Below are 13,074 nucleotides of genomic sequence, written 5' to 3'. Positions count from 1 at the left end.
AAAGGGGCTTACAATCTCCTTTCCCTCCCCTCCCCAAACAAACACCCTGTGAGGCTGGTGGGGCTGAGAGAGCTCAGAAGAACTGTAACTAGCCCAAGGTCACCCAGCTGGCATGCGTGGGAGTGCACAGGCTAATCTGAATTCCCCAGTAAGTCTCCACAGCTCAAGTGGCAGAGTGGGAAAGGGATATTTCCCCTTTCACTTCCAAGCTATACTGCTAAGGCACTGCATGGCTCAATGTGGGGTGGGAAATCAAGGAGAAAGGGGCTCCAGTGCAGAGGGCGTCCCAGTATGATCCCACCAACCCTTTTGAGCAGCTGCAATGGGGAAAGGAAGTGGGGAAGCCACGTCACTGATTTCCAGACAAAGAAACCCCACTCCCTATAACATTGTTTGTTTGTTTAAACTACAATCATAAAATGATCTTAAAGCCTCCTTTAAAACCATCCCAGCCCCCATCCTCCTTAAAATACATAGAGGGAGGGAGACACCTCCGAGGAGGGACCACCTGTATGCCCAGGAACAGAGGGTGGTCTTGCCCAGGCTCCTAAGCTCCTGCAGAGATGGTGCCTGACAGACCTCTGTGGGGAGAGTCTTCCAGAGCCCCAGGGCCCCCACAGAAAAACCTGCTGGGCACCCCCCCCGCATGGCAGCAAATCTCAAATGGTGATAGAGCTGCCAGTAAGCCACACACCCAAATACCCAAATACACACACCCAAATACCCAAATACACACACCCAAATATCCAAATACACACACCCAAATACCCAAATACCCAAATACAAACACCCAAATATCCAAATACACACACCCAAATACCCAAATACCCAAATATCCAAATACACACACCCAAATACCCAAATACCCAAATGCACACACCCAAATACCCAAATACCCAAATACACACACCCAAATACCCAAATACCCAAATGCACACACCCAAATACCCAAATACACACACCCAAATATCCAAATACACACACCCAAATACCCAAATACCCAAATGCACACACCCAAATACCCAAATACCCAAATACACACACCCAAATATCCAAATACCCAAATGCACACACCCAATATCCAAATACACACACCCAAATATCCAAATACACACACCCAACCCTAACCCTAACCCAAATACCCAAATACCCAAATACACACACCCAACCCTAACCCTAACCCAATACCCAAATACACACACCCAAATATCCAAATGCACACACCCAAATACCCAAATATCCAAATATACACACCCAAATACCCAAACACACACACCCAAATATCCAAATACACACACCCAAATACCCAAACACTCAAACACACACACTGGCCTCTGCACCCAGGCAGGTCTATACGAGAGAAGGTGTTCCTTCAGTCTTTATTTTATCTCCCAAGGGAATCTCCCAAGGGACTCGGGGTGGCTTACATACATATATAAAACATTTTAAAAAATGATAAAAGCAATTCAAAGTTCAAATATGATAGGATTTCCCCACAACTGGTGGTTTTGCAATTTCAGACAATGCCCAGTGATCACCAAGTTTATTTGGCTCTGTGCAGGAGTTACGAATCATGGCAAGGAGATGCAGCCAGGTACCTTCGCTGGCCCACGCTCGGGATGACAGATGCTGACATACTTATCAAATCTCCCATTTTCCTTTCTTTCTTTGTGTAAATCAAACCAATGTCCTTGTTTTGTTTTGTTTTTTGGCGTGCTATTTTGCATTTATCGCATTAAAATTAACACATTTCCAATGCTATTTTTGCTTCAATTTGGATACATATATGCCATCAGTGATATAAAAATGGCATTTAAATAACATGAAAGAAGCAAATGACTTAATTAGAACACCAGAAACAAAAATGGTTGGAAGAAGAATAGCTTGCAAAATAGAAAAATGGGGGGAGGGGAGAGAGGAAATATTCACATATCCCTACTCAGTGGCAAGCGGGAATGATAGTTTTCTCACCTTTGTGTTGTGATTTGGGACTCCACACAAACGAAAATTCCCATCATGGTATAAACCCAAACTCTTCTTCTTCAACCCAAGTAGACAGCCATGATGGGAAAGTCTGAGAAGAGTGATGAAGATGAAGATGGAAGAGGAGGAGGATTTTGGGTGCAGACCCTCCCTTTCTCTTCTATAAGGAACTCAAAGAGGTTTACAAACTCCTTCCCTTTTTTCTCCTCCCAACAGACACCTTATGAAATAATTGTGGCTCAGAGAGTTCAGAGAGAACTGTGACTACCCCAAGGTTATCCAGAAGAAGAAGAAGAAGAAGAAGAAGAAGAAGAAGAAGAAGAAGAAGAAGAAGAAGAAGAAGAAGAAGACGAAGAAGAAGAAGAAGACGAGGAGGAGGAGGAGGAGGAGGAGGAGGAGTTTGGATATATATCCCCCCTTTCTCTCATGCAGGAGACTCAAAGGGGCTTACAATCTCCTTGCCCTTCCCCCCTCACAACAAACACCCTGTGAGGTGGGTGGGGCTGAGAGAGCTCCGAGAAGCTGTGACTAGCCCAAGGTCACCCAGCTGGCGTGTGTGGGAGTGTACAGGCTAATCTGAATTCCCCAGATAAGCCTCCACAGCTCAGGCGGCAGAGCTGGGAATCAAACCTGGTTCCTCCAGATTAGATACATGAGCTTTTAACCTCCTATGCCACTGCTGGAATTGCTCTGCAGAGCCAGGCAATGGCAAGCCACCTCTGTTTGTCTCTGTTCTGACCTGGATGGCCCAACCTGGATGGCCTGATCTCACCAGTTCCCAGAAGCTAAGCAAGTTCAGCCCTGGTTAGCGCTTGGATGGGGAACCACCAAGGAATTCCAGGGTCCCCAGGCAGAGCCAGGCAATACAAAGTCACCTCTGATTCTCTCTTGCTTTTATAACCCCACAGGTCACCAGAAGTTGGTTGCAGCTTGGTGGCACTTTCTACCACCAGTGGTAGGCCCCAACTGAAAGTTGTCTTCTGTTTGAAGAGTCTTCCTCTGCAGCAGATTATGTTGTCTGGACAGGAGGTCTTCACAGCTGCCTTTAGAATGAGTCATAAGTCAATCTGGCTTGATGCCATCTCCTTTGTGCGGAAGCCGTCTGTTGAGGGTCTCAAGTGGACCCCAGGGACTGCAATAGGGTTACTCATTCCTGGTTGAGAAATTCCTGGAGATTGGGGGGTGGACCTTCGGGTTGGCAGTGTTTTGGGGAGGGGAAAGACCTTAGTGGAATGTAATGCCATTGAGTCCGCCCTCCAAAGCAGCCATTTTCTCCAAGGGAATGGATCCTGGACATCTGGAATCATAGAATCATGGTTGGAAGAGACCCCAAGGAAGGGCCATCAAGTCCAACCCCCTGCCATGCAGGAACACGCAGTCAAAGCACTCCCGACAGATGGCCATCCAGCCTCTCTCTAAAAACCTTCAAAGAAGACGACTCCACCACACTCAGAGGCAGTTAATTCCATTGTCAAACAGCCCTGACCGTCAAGAAGTTTCTATTAATGTTTAGGTGGAATCTCTTTTCCTTCACCGTGAACCCATGACTCCTGGTCCTGGTCTCTGGAGCATCAGAAACAAGCTTTCTCCCTCACCAACATGACATCCCTTCAAATATCTAAAGATGGCTATCATGTCACCTCTTAAACTTCTCTTCTCCAGACTAAACATCCCCAGCTCCCTAAGTCTCTCCTTGTAGGGCATGGATTCCAGACCCTTGACCATTTTGGTCACCCTTCTCTGGACCCGTTCCAACTTCTCAATGTCCTTTTTGAATTGTGGTGTCCAGAACTGTGCACAATATTCTGGACATCACTTGTAATTCCAGGAGATCTCCAGCCCCCACATGAAGGCTGGCGGTCCTAGATGGCTGGTGATCCTCTATGGCTACCAATCTTGATCCTCCTTGATCTGAGATTGCAAATGTCTTAGCAGACCAGGTGCTTAGGAGCAGTAGCAGCAGCAGAAGGCCATTGCTTTCACCTCCTGCCTGTGAGCTCCCAAAGGCACCTGGTGGGCCACGCGAGTAGCAGAATGCTGGACTAGATGGACTCTCGTCTGATCCAGCAGGCTCGTTCTTATGTTCAAATGCAGGTAAGTCCAGCATGCAAAGTATGTGCCCTGCCTCCAAAGAAGTGGGGATGAAGGGAGCAGCCATATGTCCTGCTCAGTCATTCTGCTTGGCCAGCTGTGAATGGTGTCCTCTTCATCATTCTCTGAACAGCTGCTGCTTAGGAAGATCTTCCGGAGCACTCTGGCATGGTTGGCTCCACGCTTGGTGTGAACGTTCCCCAAACTCTCCTGCAGATCCCAACGAGGAGAATTTGAGCTCCTGCCCACGTGCCTGTAAATTGTTTTCTTTCCTTCCATGACAGCTCACAGATTATGACCTCTTGACAATTTATCTCTCCACGAACCCAGGCCTGCTGTTTGCAAAGTGGCGGGCGGTTTGCATCTGTGAAGCAGTAGCAGCAAGACCCATCGTAGAAGCAGAAAGATTAATTGGTGCACACCAAGAACTAATATTATCCATTGATGGGGCCTAAGTAATGACTATCAATTATATCTGCAGGCTTTCTGACATCCTTTAATGCATGGCGTCCCCCCACCCACCGCCTCCCACATCTCACCTAACCAGGCGGCCCCATAAATAACAGCTGGCTGGCAGTGGTGCTGCTGCCGCCGCCCAGCTTGATGGATGAGATTCTTGGACGGCCATGAGGCTGGTGCTGTGTGATCCAGCCGAGCGCTAAGTTTGAGGCTTCACAGGTGTCTCTGAGAAGATCAATGGCAGAAACTTCATGGGTAGCCAAAAAGAACCATGTCTCTGGCCGTGAGCACTTCCAGCTCAACAAAGATCAGGACACACCTTTCACTAGCTACAAGACAGTGTTACCAGGCTGACCCATGGTGGTGACAGGGCTCTGTGTTAAGAACAGCGTCTCTACCCTTGGAGTGCAATGCCCATTTTCTGCACTGGCCAGTGTACCCACGCGGACACAGTAAAATGCTATCTGGACTTGCCCTCACCCACATCTGCTTTGCAAGTAGCTGCCAGTCCATTCATAAAGGGATTAAAGGAACACGGTGCCTCTGCCTTGGAAGCTGTCACTTCCCATCTTCATCCCCGGACAATCCACCCAGCAAAGGCAAAGGATTTGTTGATGTGCTGGGCCCGAGTGTTCCTGCCAGCCCTGGATCAACCCAATACTCCTTCCTCTGACTAATCTCTCTCTCTAACGGCCACCTCATTTACATTGTGCTGCTGCAGCAACACACAGCACTGAGGAGGCTGTGCTGACAATAGTTTAGCAGGGAATAATTCAAGAGCCGCTCGGGGATAGGGCGGTATAAAAATCTAATAAATAAATAAATAAATAAAAATAAGAGATACCAAGTCCATGGGAGAGTCCAGAGCAATGTCCATCAAACCAGGAATCAGAAGCCAGGAAGGGACACAGTGACTAGGAGAAGTCAAGAAGCTGGTCCATAGCCAGTCTGGAACCAACAATGGCATGCAGGCACAGATCAGAAAGAACACACTTTGCAACCACAACTGCAATTTCTGCCAAAGGCATATTATTCCTCAGAGCTACTTGCCTGGGATTGCTCCTGCAAAGACTCTGGGGTAATGCCTAGCCTTTAACCTTGCTGAGCCTCTCCTTTAAGTCTAGTCTCAACCTTTGTCTGCCATGCAAGCTTACAGCTGGAGACCCAGAGCTACTGGCATCTTCCTTAGTCCTGTTAATTAGCTCTGAGCCAGAAGCCCGAGCTGGTTCAGGGTCTATTGATTCAGCTGGTGTTTCTCTGCAAGGCTCTATTAACTCTACCTCAGATGATCTGTCAGCTGCAGCAGGAGGGTCCATGACATACATGGTCATTGTTATAAAAATGTAATTTCATCAGTTTCCTCCCACCTTCAGGCATTCCCAAGCTTGGCCCATCAAGCTAATATCTCAATTGTTCATTTAATGACTCATACCATTAAGGGATGAAAAGGCAGGACTCCCCTTTGTCCCTGTAAGAAGCCTTCTCTCCTAGTAGCCATTGTTGAATATCTCAGGACACCTCTCTGTTGATATTGTTCCACAAAGTGTGTTTCTTTCTTTTACCAATGCTAAGCTCAGGTCTCTCAGCTCTGTTCATCAGACCATTTTGCTCCAAGATCAGGTGACTATAACCCATATTCCTCTTAATTCCCTTCATCTCTATTACAACCGTATGTGCTCAACACTGGTTATATCCTAGGACAGAGTGTCTGTTCTGCTGCTTTGATTATTGAATGCTTGGGTAACTTTATTACCCCTAAATAAAATTGTTAAATTTTATTTGCTCTCTTGTGGATTTCTTGCAAAAGCTGATCTTTATATACAGAGCCTACAAAGATCTTGAGCTTACCTGATCTTTTGCCGAGAGACTGCTCTTGCTAATTCCTCACCTCTAAAAGGAACAGACTCCCTCCATTTCAGGTAACAGTAGTGATCCCTAATAATCTGGGAGTCAGGATTACCATGTTGCTGAAGAAGTGGTTATTACCCCACAAAACAGGAGAACACTAGGAAACCTGTCCAGCAAGATATTTACATGTTTATGGACTATATAAAAGTTTACAAGATGCTTATCTTCAGTGATGACTTTGAAAGTGCACATGCCATTTAGAAGAAAGAGGAGGAAGAGGAGGAGGAGTTTGGATATATACCCCCCCTTCTCTCCTGTAAGGAGATTCAAAGTGGCTTTAAAGAAGTTCCCTTCCTCTCCCCACAACAGACATCTCATGAGGCAGGTGGGGCTGAGAGAGTTCTGAACAAACTGTGACTAGCTCAAGGTCTCCCAGCAGGAATGTTGGAGTGCAGAAGCAACTCTGGTTCACCAGATAAGCCTCTGCCACTCAGGAGGAGGAGTGGGGAATCAAACCCAGAGTCCACCTGCTCTTAACCACTACACCATGCTGGCTCTCAGGCCCCTTCCACACATGCAAAATAATGCGTTTTCAAACCACTTTCACAACTGTTTGCAAGTGGATTTTGCTATTCTGCACAGCTTCAAAGAGCACTGAAAGCAGTTTGAAAGTGCATTATTCGGCATGTGCGGAATGAGCCTCTGATTGCAAATATATTTTGCATCATTAACTTTAAGGACTTTTGTAGATAAGCTTCATGGTTCTTTTGGATTAGGTTTTTAAGGGTTGTGGGTTGCACTTAATATTGGGGGGTGGTGGTACTGAAGTGGGGGTCAATCCCCAGATAGCAACACACACTGGAACACAGCAGGAACTGAGACGCACACAGCAATTCAGTTTCACAGAAGCAGTCCTACTTTATTCAGTTCACAGAAATGTTGCTCTCTCAGACAAAGCGCTTCGCCAGGCAGTGCGAAGACAAGTGTCTCTCAAAGCACAGCACAGTGCTACCTTATATATAGTTCACTAACAAATCATAGTTCCTTTCCAATTAGTCCCAGAAAGAGGATGTGTCATGTGACAACTGTCATTTAGATTTTGCTGATCAGACAGTGCTCTGACAGTTTTTCAGGTGCATCATGTGTATACAATTCCAGCAACCATTTTATGTTTTTGTGGCCAGGATATAGTTATTTGGGTATTCATCCCTTCTTTTGCCTTATCAGCAAGTTATACCTGTTGGTTGATTTTGTAGCTCATCAGCATTCTGGCAGGGTTAGTTCGGGGGGCTGCAGCCCAGCACAGACTAGGAGAGAAGTTGGGCTGCCAAGCAAAGGTTGTCCAAAAGCCAAATTCAAACACCCCTACTGTGTGAAATGCCATAGAGAGAATTTGGTTGCCCCAAACAACTGCCCCTAAGTTTATTTATGTATTAATTATCATATTTATATACCGCCCCATCCCCTGAGGGCTCTGGGCAGTGAACAACAAAATAATATTACATAGACAATCATAACAGCAAGTAATTAATATAAATAAATAGCGTCATTAAAACATAAAACTACAGCATTCCACATAAACCACTTGGCGTCCAATATTAAACTATCAATAAAAACCCTCCCAGAGTGGGGGACGGTAGATCCAGGTGTCACCACTCCCAGGATGTTAAAAGGGAGAGACAGAGAGCGCGCTCACCATCAGTGGCTGGCCTCCCCAAAGGCCCGGTGGAACAACTCGGTCTTACAGGCCCTGCAGAACTCTCCAAGATCCTGCAGGGCCCGGACAGTTGGAGGAAGAGTGTTCCACCAGGCAGGGGTCAGGGCCGTAAAAGCCCTGGCCCGGGTGGAGGCCAGCCGTATCATTGAGGGGCTGGGGACCACCAGCAAATTGGCCTCTGCCGAACGCAGAGGCTGTGTAGGGACATATGGGGTAAGGCGGTCCCGGAGGTACGAGGGCCCCAGGCCGCGCAAGGCCTTAAAAGTTAACACTTGCTTTAAGTGGGCCACCTTGGCAAGGCAAAAGCTCTTTAGTGTTTAGTGCATTTGTCCAGCTTCTAGTTTGAAGAGGGGGATCAGCCATGAGCTTTGGGGGGGGCACCTAGCTGGACTGAGACACTTTATAAGTGCCACGTCCCATGGGTGAGGGCTTTTGTCAAGCCAGTGTCGCAGGTAAATTGAGCTTGCCTGAGGAGTCATCCTATGAGAATGGAATATGTGTAGAAGCCTGCCTGAAACGCCAACCGTTTCCTGCCTGCTTCACACAAGTTTTTTCTTCAAGAAAGGCATCGAATTACACATCCATGCAGCCTTCACACCTGATGCTCACCTGTGTGAGTTGTATTGTGTTTTCGGGTTCCAGGCACAGCCAAGCAACGAGGGGAAATCTGGGAGGTGGAGACACGGGGGCAGCAGTGTCAGTGACAGTATGACATCGCTTCTGATGTCACACATATTTAGGAATTTCCAGAAACTCTGTGACAAAGACCATAGAATTTCCAACGATTCCTAGAAAAGACTGATGTCGCTTCCAGCTTTTTCCCCCTCTGGATGTGACATTGCATCATCACCCATCAACCTGAGAGTCAGTGTGGTGTAGTGGTTAAGAGCAGGTGGATTCTAATTTGGAGAACCGGGTTTGATTCCCCACTCCTCCACCTGAGTGGCTGAGGCTTATCTGGTGAACCGGATGTGTTTTCACATGCCTACATTCCTGCTGGGTGACCTTGGGCTAGTCACAGTTCTCTTAGGACTCTCTCAGCCCCACCTGCCTTACAAGTTGTCTGCTGTGGGAAGAGGAAGGGAAAGGAGCTTGTAAGCCCCCTTGAGTCTCCCTACAGGAGGGAACGGTGGGGTATAAATCCAAACTCCTCCTCCTCCTCCTCCTCCTCCTCCTCCTCCTCCTCCTCTTCTTCTTCTTCTTCTTCTTCTTCCTGTCTTCCTCTTCTAAAACTAATTTTCTCCCACTGTCTGCAGCAGTGGCTCCAGAGGGAAATGGGAGCGGGGGGGCTTGGTGATCCTATATTGGGTACACACAAGATAAACAAGTGATCAGAATTAGGATGACTGAAGACTGGGCTGGGGGCAGGAAGTGAAAGGGGGAGAAAGCAGAAGTGGGAGGGGGGAGCGGGCATCAGGGCAGAGAGGACTAGATCTGTGGGCGATGGGAGGGGGCATCAGTCCAGCCCTTTGTCAAGTCACAGCTGGAGACGTTCTCCCCTTTCTCCACAGCTCAGGCGGCAGAGCCGGGAATCAAACCTGGTTCCTCCAGATTAGATACACGAGCTCTTGACCTCCTCCGCCACTGCTGCAACCTGGTCGGGTTTCAAGGCAAGAGACTAAGAGAAGTGGTCTCCCATGTCCATCCTCTGCTTAGCAACCTGGACATCGGTGGTGATCTCCCATATAGGCCCCTTCCGCACATGCAGAATAATTCACTTTCAATCCACTTTCAATGCACTTTGCAGCTGGATTTTACTGTGCGGAATAGCAAAATCCACTTGCAAACCATTGTGAAAGTGGATTGAAAGTGCATTATTCTGCATGTGAGGAAGGGGCCATAATTAACTGGGACCGACCCTGTTTAGCTTCTGGAGTATCCAGGTCAGGGCCTTTTGAGGTTAGCAGAGCACATTGAAGGAACAATCCATGTTTGCTTTTTCACCTCCGCAACACCCCCCACCCCCCCCACACACAGACACGTAACCCAGCCAGAGTTTTAAATGCCCCGCCCTTCTGTTTTCTGAAGCTGGTTTTAATGGTCCCCGTCGCAGTCCCAGAGAGCTGGCTGTTAAATAAAGAAGGAAAGTGCAAAGCCATTAGTTCTACATTAATGATATGAGGCTGACCTTTACAAAGGACACAGGAAAAGAGCCCGAAGCCTGGCTGGAGGCTGCCGCTTTGCCACAGAAATCACACACGCAAATGCGCAATTATGCTCGCCTAGTTCCGGGTCCAAGAAAAATGCATCCAGGCTGCTGGGCCAGCTGCGGTTATGTGGAGGGGAGTTTCTTTTTCTGAAATCCACTTTTGCAGATATAGCCATTGATTCCTCTTATTCCCTTTTCAGTCTTCAATGAGCGATTTCTCTTTGATCCTCTTTGAAGAGAAATCAGCCCACCCTTCGGTAACTTCAGCTCTTGTGGTGGCATTATGTTTCACACCGCAGTGTGGTGCTCAAGGCAGAGGAGAGGGAGATTTGGGAACGCATGGGTCCTTTCCACACAGCACAAATATGAGGTTTTCAGGCAGGTAATAAAATGTTTCCTTTATGGAGTTCCATATGGTTTTGGGCACAAAACACTTAAATTTTTTTTCCTGCATGCTGTTCCCTAGCAATTCTTTTTTGAAAACATTTCAAAAACATTTTCACTCGTGGTGTGATCCTTTTAAAATGTTTTCCATGCCTCTCTGCTGTCCCCAGACTTCCTCATCAGCACCATCTTCTGAATCCACACTGGCCGTCTCACACTGCATTTATGTCAAGTTATATATTTTTTTTAATTTCAGGGGGTTGTGTCCAGAGGTGGGATCCAGCAGGTTCCAACCAGTTCCCGACAGGGGGTTACTAATTATTTGTGTGTGCCGAGAGGGGGTTACTCATTGGGTCCGCTTTTCCATTAGAAATTCCATTAGGTCCAAAAATCATCAAGTCCTGTTGTTTCCTATGTGGCTGGTTAGCGAAGGTAGAAAACGGGATAATTCTCCCTGTTGTTGGGCTGTTTTAAAACATGTTTTAGAAATATGGCAAAGTTCCTTGTTTAAGGAAAGTATCCTTCTTTTGATTTCTAGAAACAAAATTAAGTATTTGAAAGTATTAGACAGGCAGTCAATTAGAGGAGGAGTTGTTATTTCTGTTGGCTGTAGACGATAGGGCTTGCTAGAATGAGTTTAAATTATGGACAGAAAGATGCCAGCTGGAAATTAGGAACTTTTTTTTACATTTAGAGTTTTTTACAGTAACAGAGAAATTATGAATGCCCCGCCCCCGGAATGCCCGGCCACGCCCCCGTCGTGCCCCGCCCAGCCCCATTGGCGCTACGCCACTGTTTGAATCCCACCACCACGGGAACCTGTTACTAAAATTTTTGGATCCCACCCCTGGTTGTGTCTCTGTAGCTATGTAGACCTGACCCCTAGAGAATCTCAGCCCAGGACTTTGAACCTTTATAGCTACAAATCTAAGAAGTTTTTAAAAATGGAACCACTGTAAAATGGCGGCCTTGAAGCATTTCCGAGGGGGTGAGTGTGGACAAATAGGGGTGTTTTGGAAATATTTGCAAAACGTTTTCAGGAGGTTGTGCAGAAAGGGCCTTTGACGACCTTTTAGTCTTCATAGTGAAATTTTGACATTTTGCAGAATCTCCTTTCCTGCCCTCTTCTTGTCTAAGGGAATTTATCGGACCCTGACTCCAGATTCCTTTTTAAAAGGACAAATAACAGATTGACACTATAAAAGGCTGTCATGGCAGGAACAGTGGAAGGCAGTTTGTGTCAAAGTACGTCTCATCATCAATGAATACTGCTGTAGAGAAGGCCCTCAAAACGGGATATCTCTTCTCGTCCAGTTCCCTTCCCATTTAATGCACTGTGACTCCAGGGACAGTGGCAACCAATGGTCTGACTGTCTGCAAGCAATTGGGAATAGCTGGGGTGCATTCAATCCGTTCCCAACCGCAGGAAGATAAATTGCAATGATAAGGGACCTTGGATGCCTTGCGATCTTGGGATTTCATTTCCCAATGTGTGATCGTGTTGATAAAACAGCAGCCAAGTGGAAAAGAGGTTTGCGTCGGCCGTGTGGTTACCCAAGAGGAATAGTAATTGAGATGATGGCTGCTCTCATTTTAATTTTGTAAAAAGTGCCAGCCAAATGAGAGTAACTTTATCCATGGATGTCCCTGAGTCACACTGCTGGCATCCGAAGACTACCATCCGCAAGCTATTAAGCTGAATTCTCCTAGCATTTGACTGTTATTTGAATTTTTACAATATTTCTACGTACAGGACCTATTAAGACTAGCTTGTGGCTGCTGGACTCAGTGGCCAGCTGCAGCCTCCTAAAAAGGCCGTTGTTTCCAGCTGTCAGTTTCCTTCTTCCTTTCCTACCACCCAGTTAGTTTTGCCTGCTCATCCAGATCTCCCTGCTAGTGTGTTGCAGAAAATAAAGTAGCCTTTCCTCTTTTCTCATTTTCCTCTTTGCCAAATTTCCCCTTTCATTTTCCTTTCATAATATGCCTTCATTTCTCCCCCCCCCCTTATAACCCCCTCCTTTAATTTATCAGTCTGGGTTGCAATTCAGTCTCATCTCTGATTATCCACTGATTTCCTACTGATTTTCTTATGAAAGATTTATTGTGATATGAAGTGATATGTGATATGAAGCTACTTAAAATGCACTGAGTAACTTAGCAGCAAACCCTTAATATTAAGAAGAAGAAGAAGAAGAAGAAGAAGAAGAAGAAGAAGAAGAAGAAGAGGAGGAGGAGGAGGAGGAGGAGGAGGAGGAGAGGGGGAAGAAGAAGAAGAAGAAGAAGAGGAGGAGGAGGAGGAGGAGGAGGAAGAGGAAGAGGAAGAGGAAGAGGAAGAGGAAGAGGAGGAGGAGTTTGGATTTATATCCCCCCTTTCTCTCCTGTAGGAGACTCAAAGGGGCTTACAATCTCCTTTCCCTTCCCCCCTCACAACAAACACAGTGTG

Source organism: Sphaerodactylus townsendi, linkage group LG02, assembly GCF_021028975.2.
Source record: "Sphaerodactylus townsendi isolate TG3544 linkage group LG02, MPM_Stown_v2.3, whole genome shotgun sequence".
In the NCBI taxonomy this organism is placed as follows: domain Eukaryota; kingdom Metazoa; phylum Chordata; class Lepidosauria; order Squamata; family Sphaerodactylidae; genus Sphaerodactylus; species Sphaerodactylus townsendi.
The sequence above is the reverse complement of the archived record's forward strand: the minus strand, read 5'-3'. Positions refer to the sequence as shown.